The 8999-nt window shown below is 39.6% G+C and overlaps 1 long non-coding RNA gene across 1 annotated transcript; it reads left to right on the top strand.

Moving 5' to 3' along the window:
- The first annotated feature begins 997 nt into the window (after nucleotides 1-997).
- On the top strand, nucleotides 998-8777 carry LOC118766212. The gene is made up of 2 exons (XR_005002117.1): nucleotides 998-1424; nucleotides 8657-8777. It is a non-coding gene; the product is annotated as an uncharacterized LOC118766212 (long non-coding RNA).
- Nucleotides 8778-8999: the final 222 nt, after the last annotated feature.

Below are 8999 nucleotides of genomic sequence, written 5' to 3'. Positions count from 1 at the left end.
TGTTGAGACGACAAATAGCTCTTTCTATCACTCTTTCTTCCTCTCTCTCAGTGTTTCCCTCTCACTCTTTCTCTCTCTCTCTCTCTCTTGCTTTCTTTCTTTCTTTCTTTTTGCATTTGTCTTCAATTTCCCCTTCTCTTTTTATTCTTCTTTCTCTCTCTCTCTCTCTGCCTCTCATCCTTGCTTTACTCCTCTCTCTCTCTCTCTGGTTCTCATTCTTGCTTTACTCCTCTCTCTCTCTCTCTCACTCCTTTCCTTCCTTTTTGTATTTGTCTTCAATTTCCCCCCTCTCTTTTTATTCTTCTTTATCTGTCTCTCTCTCTCTCTCTCTCTCTCTCTCTGCCTCTCATCCTTGCTTTACTCCTCTCTCTCTCTCTTCTTTTCTTTCCTTTTGCATTTGTCTTCAATTTCCCCCTCTTTTTATTCTTCTTTTTTCTCTCTCTCCCTCTCTCTGTCTTTCATCCTTGCTTTACTCCTCTCTCTCTCTCTCTTGCTTTCTTTCTTTTTGCATTTGTCTTCAATTTCCCCCTCTCTTTTTATTCTTCTTTGTCTGTCTCTCTCTCTCTCTGCCTCTCATCCTTGCTTTACTCCTCTTTCTCCCTCTCTAGTTTTCTTACTCTCTCTCTTTTTTTGCTTTAACCTCCTCTGTCTATTCCTGTTTCTCTCATTCTCTCTACTCGTTTTCTTTCTCTCTTAACCTTGGTCTCTCCCTTATATTTCTTTTCTCTCTCTCTCTCTCTCTCTCTCTTTCTAGATTTTCTTTCTCTTTCTCTCTTAACTTTGGTCTCCTTTCTCTATTTCTTTTCTCTCTCACTTTCTAAATTTTCCTTCTTTTTCTCTCTTAACCTTGATCTCTTCTCCCTTTCTCTCTTCTAGCCCCCCCTCTCTCTCTTTCTATTTCTTATCTCTGTTTCTATGTCATATTTTCTTTTTCTCTATTTCAATTTTTTTTTACTCCTTTTTTTCCCTTCGCCTTTCACTTTCAGTTACGTTAGCACTTACCCCTACTCTCTATTTACCTTTCTATCTATAACTCCTTTAACTTTATTCCCTCTTGCCATTGTCTCTTTTCCAAACTGGTTGCTACTGGGGAAGTCACAAGGCAAAGCATATATTTTGGACGGCAGTCTGACCACATTTTTAAATTTCTTGAACCTTCCAGTGACTCATTTCTTTTAGAATTTTTACTGTAGCATAAGAAAGAAAGAAGAAAAACTTATTAAATATCGAACTATGATGCCCATCAAGGATAAGTTCGATTGGAACTGAGGCGATTGACTTAATTTGAGTTGATTTTAGTGACAATTTCTACCTTAACCAAGAATCACCTCATGACGTGTATGACAGCACGTCAGTATTCATTGTGTATACGGGTAATAAATGGATAGATCGTTCGTCTGGAATATTCAAATGAAGAATAATTGGTATGTTTTACACTTGATTTAATCTGTAGAACAGGAAACATACTTCCCTGTCTTCCCCGCTTCTTACCCTCGCCTCCTCTCCTCCTTTTTCGAAAGCTAATAAATATCTTTTTCTTAGTTTACAAAAGTACACAGCAGACAGCTGGCTTCCACGGCAATTCATATCAGCATTTACAAGAACTTTACCGTATTGTTCCACTTATAATTCCATGTTCTAAACGGTGAAAATATATGAAGGTTTTGGTTTTGTATTCTAATTGTCTTATTACATACCTACCGTAATAGTACAAATAACATGTAACCAATAATTTAGTTGTACAAAAACCCAAGAAATCTTAGTGCGAGTGGTGCATAGGCTTAAAGAAGACATCAGGGTGGAACAGGAGATGATAAAATAGTTATTCTTGATTGAGATGACACTGATTTGCGTCTCGTTAGACTGAAAAACTGTGATGCATCGACTAACAGAGTGGTGCACCAGGCTTCTGATAAACTAAGATGGTAGCATCAGCTAAGGCCTTCGTGGTTTTATTAAAGGCCGCAGACTCTGTACCATGAAGAGTGATAGGCTGGTGTTTTTATATGCAACTAGCAGTATCGCCTGGCGTTGCTCAGGTTTGTAAGGGAAATAACTAGATAAGCATTTTTAGAGAGTTATAGCCAAAAAGTAGCAAAAGAATGCATTAAAAATGGAAAAAAAATTATGGTAAATTTTTTTTAAATCGTTGACTCATCGTAGACATTTTTAGAGAGTTACTTCCCTTATATAATAGCGAAAAAATGCATTAAAATGGAAAAAAATGATGGTAAATTATTTTTTAAATCGTAGACGCGCGCTAATACCCAGAAGGGCTCGATATGAATCACGACTATAAGATACCCGGTTTTGGTTAAACTGCACCGCAAAATGTGGGAGTAGTTAGGAATCTAAATCGTAGGAGACAGACACACAACTTCTCTTTTATATATAAAGATGTCGGAGAGCATTTGTAAGGGGTTACATAAATTCCAATGCAAGCCTATTGTTTGCCTGAACACTTCATACAGCACTTTTGCAGGAATATTCAGTACCCATATCAAATACTGTACATGATATGACTCGCTACGCAGATCAAATAAATATCTCCTAGACGGTATTTTCAAATTATTAATAAATAAAGCATATTTGAATTTTTTTTTAAATGCAAGTACCTACTTATGTTAGTGTATGTCTGTGCGTGTGTGAGCAAATATACATAGTAGAAATACGAACATGGTGAATTTAACTGTTTCTCTGTAGATTGAAAATTAACGGACAGCCTTAATCGCTATTCAGATATTATCGTGTTCTCATCAGAGGTGTCTACATTATTTGACGAATCATGATATTTTTATCTGTGTCCACTTTAGTAGGATTTTCTTCACACACACACACACACGATGATAATGATGATGATGATGGAGGTATATATATATATATATATATATATATATATATACATATACATATATATATATCATCATCATTTAATGTCCGTTTTCCATGCTACCATGATGGTTTGACTGAAAACTGATAAGCTGGGGAGCTGCACCAGGTTTCAGTCTGATTTGGCAGAATTTCTTCAGCTGGATGCCCTTCCTAATACCAACCACTCCAAGAGCGTAATGGATGCTTTTTACATGCTACTAGAATGGGTATCAGTTACAAAACACTGGCATCGGCCACAACAATCTCATTTGGGGTTTGACAGGTCATCACAAGCACGGTGTATTGCCAAAGGTTTCACTCACTTGTCACTGTAGTTTAGTTAATTCAGAAGTCTAAATGGGAAATATTATTTCTTGCTTTTTTGTATTTTGTATTCATTACCTTGATCTTTCTGTCCCAGTTAAAAAAGCAGTTTTTAGTTTTTAAAACCAAAAGAAAGGCAATCAGAATAAAATGTTAACAATATATCAACAATATTATTTCTTTAATTTTGAAAATTGCATTGGATTCTACATCCTTAGATTTACAATCTTTGTCAGTTTTCTAAAATTTGGTTTCAAATAACTAACAATTTCCTATTGTCGTAACTTTTTCTCTTCATTTTCTACTATTATTGGTTGTTCGTAAAATGTCCACTGATGCTTTGTTTCCCTTCATCATCATCATCATCATCGTTTAACATCCGTTTTCCATGCTGGCATAGGTTGGATGGTTCGACTGGGGTCTGGGAAGCCAGGAGGCTGTGCCAGGCTCCAGTCTGATCTGGCAGTGTTTCTACAGCTGGATGCCCTTCCTAATGCCAACCACTCCGAGAGTATAGTGGGTGCTTTTTACGTGCCACTGGCTCAGGGGCCAGAGGAGGCTGGCATCGACCACAATCGGATAGTGCCTTTTATGTGCAACCAGCATGGAAGCCAGTCAAGGTGGCGCTGGCATTGGTCACATTCAGGTGGAGCTTTTTACGTGTCACCGGCATGGGGATCACAACTACAATTTCCATTTGATTTTGATGTTGATGTACTTGACTTAATAGGTTTCCTCAAGCATGGCATGTTGCCCTATGATCCAAGGTACTTTCAAGTAAGCTAGTTATGTGACACTGGTATAGGTTACAGCTGTGAACTCACTTTATTTGCTGGGTTTTCTCAGTCACAGCAGAGGTCTTGGTCTTTTGTCATTGCCTCTGTGAGGCCTAATGTTCAAAGGTCATGGTTCACCACCTCATCTCATGTCTTCCTAGGTCTCCCTCTACTCCGGATTCTTTCCACTGTTAGGGAGTGACATTTCTTCACACAGCTCTCCTCATCTATCTGTAGTACATGACCATACCAACACAAACATCTCTCTTGCATACCACATCCAAAGCTTCTTATGTCCAACATTTCTCTCAGGGTGCTTACACTCTGTTGTGTGTGCACACTGACATTACACATCTAGTGGATCATGCTAGCTTCATTTCTTTCGAGCCTACGCATGTTTTCAGCAGTCATGGCCCATGTTTTGGTTGGATGGTGTGGGAGGAGTTAGAGTAACCCCAAATACACAGACAGACACTGTTACACATTTAAGTATATATATTTGTTGTTGAATATCATCCTGGAAAGATTCGATGATCCTCAGCAGCTTTGGTGGACATCCGATTTTTTGAAGCAGGATGAAGAGGCCTTTTCTACTGACCAAGTCAAAGGCCTTTGTCAGATCAATGAAGGCCATATATAATGGTATTTTCTGCTCTCTGGACTTCTCCTGAAGTTGGCGTATGGAGAATATCATGTCAATAGTTGATCTGCTTCTTCTAAAGCCACACTGCGATTCTGGATAAATTCGAGAAGCAAGCAGTTGTAGCCTGGACAGGATTACACAGGCAAAAGTCTTTCCAACAGTGCTGAGAAGAGATATTCCACGGTAATTGTTGCAATCACCATGGTCACCTTTGCTTTTGTAAAGCGTGATGATGTTAGCATCCCACATATCCTGACGGACTGTACCCTCTTCCCAGCACAGACAGAGAAGCTCATGAAGGTGTTGAAGCAGGGCAGTGTTTTTTCTGGCTTTGATGATCCCTGAGGGTATTCCGTCTTTTCCCGGAGCCTTGCCACTGGCTAGGGAGTCGATAGCTTTGGTGAGCTCTGCTATGGACAGCAGACTAAGTTTGCACATGGCTGGCAAAATCTTGACATCCTCGATTGCAGCTTCAGTGACTGTGGTCTCCCATGAGTAGAGATCCTGGTAGGACTCCACCCATCTATCCATTTGCTTGCTTTGGTCATTGATGAAATCTCCAGTAGTTGATTTCAGAGGGGCTGACTTGGTTGCAGATGGACCGAGGGCCTTCTTCAAACCAGCATGCATCCCATGGGTGTCACCACTGTCAGCAGCTGACTGGATACTCTGACAGATTTCCTGCCAATACCTATTTGCACAGCGTCTGGCAGTCAGTTGGGTTTTACTTCTTGCCTTTCTGAGTTCTTGAGTGTTTTTGTAGAAGAATCACTCTTGTATTGCATCAGATCTGTACGCTTTGCTTCGATAACTGTTTCCAGCTTTGAGAGCCCAGCACTGAACAAAATCTGGGTTTTGCCTTTCTCTCATGCTGAAAGTATCTATTGATGTGGTATACAAAGCTTCCTGGATACAATTCCACCTACTTTCAGCAGAGGAGGATGGGCAGCTACTAAGAACAGCCTTGATAGAAACAGCAAAACGTTTCCGCAGTGTAGGGTCTGAGATTCTGGCAGAAATGAAATAAGCTACAGCTGGAATTGAAAAGGGGTCAGAGAATTGATTTGCTAGATTTACGTGCTGGTGGCAAGTAAAAAGCAACACCCGAACATGATCGGTGCCAGTGCCGTCTGACTGGCTCCTGTGCCGGCGGCACATAAAAAGTACCATCTAAACATGGTCGATGCCGGTACTGCCTGACTGGCTCCCATGCTGGTGGCACATAAAAACCACCCACTACATTCACGGAGTTGTTAGCATTAGGAAGGGCATCCAGCTGTAGAAACCTTGCCAGATCAGATTGGAGCCTAAGATAGATTTGACATCCCACCTGCATCCACTCAATATTTTTACAGATATTTATGGCTACATTATCTAATTTGTCCTTTATTTTTAAATCAGTAAGTGTGATCTGAAGATTTGGCTGCTATCTTTAGCATTTCAAGCGATCATGTTGAAATTCTCTCATTGTGATGAAGATGCTTACTTTTTCCAATTATGATATATTTGTATTTATTATCAATGTCACTTTATGATTAAATTTCATGCCCTATTTGTTCCATTTGATGTGTTTTGTTCTGGTTCTGGCTAATTGCATCCATCAATAATATATTCAAGGTGAATTTAATTCATGTAATTTCAGTTATATGGAGTCTTATGTATTTTTACTAAGTGTTCTGTATTCTGAAATTCTTCCTCTATTGTTCCGTTGCTTGCTCTACTTGTTTGTTTTATTTATTAACAATTACTGTTTATTTTATTCTGTAGATTTCATTTCGTAGTGCATCGTTTTGCAAAGGGAAAATCTAAATATTCTTCTGAATAGATATTTTAGAACAGTCATGTAATTATGTGGACATTCACCGTCTTCTGCTACTTACAGTCATTTGTTAGTGTCTTTCTTATAAAAGGACATAATATACCCACTGTTCTTTATCTCTATATTAATGTTTGAACATTGAAGCGTAGTGTCATTTAGATTTGTACTTATTCTCAGACATGGTTTCTATGGCTGGATGCCATAGAAACAACTTAATAGAGTGTATCGAGTGCTTTTTACATGACATCAGCAGCAAGTAGTGAGGTCACGAAATAACTAGCAAGGCAAGACCCCTCTCTCTCTACTGAGCAGGGAATACTGTTGAAGGTAGTGACTTTGTGCAAGGTTATAAGAGATTAGAGTATGATGGAGGGACAGAAGCAAGTGTCTTGCTGTAGAGGAGATACAAGGCTGCCTCAGTTGGTAAAAATGTGTCATGATGTACTCTTAATTTATAGGGAAGCGTGTATAAGTGAAATGGTGCAGAGGACTGGAATGCAGTGAGTACTGAACACAGGTGGAGGGGGCTGATGTTAAGAAGATGAGTTGTGGGCAAGGGATTCATCAAGAACAGATTGTGTAGGAGCACAGACGTGAATGATATACCTTTAGGGCCCCACTTTTGCTTAGATAGATGGGTCTACTCAAGCACAGCAAATTGGCAGTCATTCTGTGAGGCTCAACATCTGGAGGTTAAAATGTTGCCGTTTTGTCCTACATCTCCCCAGATCTTCCTCTTCCACAGGTTCCATCTACATTTAGTGATTGGTACTTCTTTATGCAGCTTGGTGACAGGTTTAGATACATATGAATAAGGCAGCTGTCCTTATCCTTATGTATCACATGGCCGTACCAGCACACTCCATCTGATGATTCTTATGCCAACTAAGATAGCTGATTTTTCTGTTAAGGCCATGTTGGAAGACCCTCTTTTTCCCATGCATGCTCCACATTTAATAGCCTTTCATAACCAAAGTACAAATATATGGGAAACTACCACCTGTATCATCTCTTGTGAAAAGTAGGAGAGTCCAGTTTGCTGGACATTGTTGTAGAGCTGAAAACGAGGCAATTTCTACTATTCTCCTCTGGAACCCATCTACTCACGATACCAGAGGGCGCACACTCTCCTACTCTGATGTAATCTCCAGGGATACAGGCATCCAGCAACAGGACCTCCATAATGCTATGATGGACCGTGAAGTCCGGCGTAACATAGTAAATTCCATTGTCTTGACCACAGTCGAACAATGATGATGATGATGATAGCAGCACTTCCATACCTCTTTTTTTTTTCAGAATCACTAAGCACAAGTGTACCGATATCCATCTACACACACTTCTCACCCATATCTTAATTTTTTCTGATACATTGTCTTCAACCTGGAACACCTCACACTGTAGAACATTAGCAAACCAATTTCCTATTTCTTCTTTTACTATGTAAGCCTGAAACCTAGCTTATCTTCTAGCTATCTGATAAAATTCTCTCCTGCTTCTATTTCACCAGTCTTTCCAAGCCTGTGTCTTTACTTTTATGGTTCTGTCTACTTCACTGTTCCACCACAATGTTACCCTTGGTTTGTTTGGAACTTTGCATCAACCACAGATTTAGTCTGTTGCCCACAGTAGGTCATCCCAAAGGAACTTTCTGATCTTTTCTACATTACATGCCGCAGTAAGTTATAGCTTAGTGAACCAATATTTTCGAAGACTTTGCATAATGTGAAAAAAATGGCTAATAGAATTACAATCACAATGATAAAATGTTTCATCATCATCATCATTTAATGTCCGCTTTCCATGCTAGCACGGGTTGAACGGTTCAGCTGGGGTCTGGGAAGCCAGAAGGCTGCACCAGGCCCAGTCTGATCTGGCAGTGTTTCTACAGCTAGATGCCCTTCCTAACGCCAACCACTCCGTCAGTTTAGTGGGTGCTTTTTACATGCCACTGGCACAGGTGCCAGACAAGGCTGGCAAACGGCCACGATCGGATGGTGCTTTTTACGTGCCACTGGCACGGGGGGCCAGACGAGGCTGGCATTGGCTACAATCGGATGGTGCTTTTCACGTGCCACCGGCTAGTTTGTTTCTATTTATTTAATTTTTGAAAAGACAATGTCACTTTCTATTATTGTTAGCTCTGGACAACTCCTGACCCAGCAGGTTTATCATCAAAAGTATTTCACTAATGGCCATTCTATTTTTTGACTTTATTTTTAGATGCAATGTATCTAGGACTACACTTTTCAATGTAACATTCCTTTTCAGACAATAGGATGAAAGTTCAGAGAAAATATGATTGCAATTTGTGGCCTGTCAAGTAAATATGTAGAGACTCATTTGTTTCTGCTATTGTTCATATTTTTAAATTAATGCTTCTTAATGTTCCTTTTGCTATTTTATTGCTGCTAGAATTCTTTCTATGTGATTACCATTCATGCAGTTGTCATTGCTTTTGTCACTCATCTTATTGGTAGACAGAACAGTGTCTCTTGTTAGAGGTGATAATACACTTCTTCTTCTGGGTTGAGCTGGCTTCATTTATCCTCAATGCTGCATCTCT

Source organism: Octopus sinensis, linkage group LG15, assembly GCF_006345805.1.
Source record: "Octopus sinensis linkage group LG15, ASM634580v1, whole genome shotgun sequence".
In the NCBI taxonomy this organism is placed as follows: domain Eukaryota; kingdom Metazoa; phylum Mollusca; class Cephalopoda; order Octopoda; family Octopodidae; genus Octopus; species Octopus sinensis.
This window is presented reverse-complemented; position numbering and strand designations above follow the sequence as displayed.